Source organism: Opisthorchis viverrini (genome assembly GCF_000715545.1).
Source record: "Opisthorchis viverrini unplaced genomic scaffold opera_v5_75, whole genome shotgun sequence".
Classification (NCBI taxonomy): domain Eukaryota; kingdom Metazoa; phylum Platyhelminthes; class Trematoda; order Opisthorchiida; family Opisthorchiidae; genus Opisthorchis; species Opisthorchis viverrini.
The window spans coordinates 974,711-975,639 of record NW_008751732.1 but is presented as its reverse complement, the minus strand read 5'-3'; positions in this window follow the sequence as shown (position 1 = coordinate 975,639).

The window sequence follows — 929 nt, the reverse complement described above, 5'->3', positions numbered from 1 at the left end:
ATATATATATATATATATATATATATATATATATATATATATATAATGGACGTTTGCCGTGGCGCGCGCAGCGCTGACTACCATTACCTAAATTACTTCTCTCCAAGATCGAGCCATCTGAGCTCATTCTACACCACCCATGAATCTTGAATAAAATACCCACACATTGCAGCTAGAGTTAAACAGTGAGTAACTTTGCGTCTGCTAAGCGATTCATCACTTTTCTAACGAGGGTGATAGGCAGGTCCGAAGATGAAGGTGGAAATAAACACCTAATTCAGTTTGACCTGATTCAGATGGGTTTCGTTGTTTTGTGATTGACGTAAATCTTGATGATATTCTCGAGTGCATGCAGATAGTATTGGTGAGAAATGCAATCCAAGCGTGGGGATCTCAATTGCATTTTAGTTTCAATAGATCAAAGAGGAATATGAGTTTCGGGATGAAAAATTGAGCATACAACTCAAGTAAAATGTCCTCAGGCACAGATCTGCTGGGTCGCACATAGGTCTATACCGTAATTTTATGCGAAAGAATTTTGCTTCCATATGGGGGGATAGAAGTCTTCCTTATAGCTTTGTTAATATTTCTTGTACTGTTGATGCCGGTCCTGCTCACTGGCCTACTCAGAATGCCTACTACTTATCAGAACAAAGTTTTGGAGCCTTCGCAACAAACTGATCAGGTTCAAACTGATAATCCCGTCTACGGTTGCTGTTGCAACTGGTTTCAACTAAGTCTCGTTGCAGCAAGCTTTCCATACTTGGATGCACAATATCCCGTTCAGACTTGGTTGATAAAAAACATCGCAGTTAAAGTCATGTTTCGCTTGAGCCTCGCAGAAGGAGGAACAAAAACGTCGATTTTGTCCCACACTATTTGGCCCAAAAGCTCAACAAATTGATTGGTATCAGGTTTTGTAGTCAGCA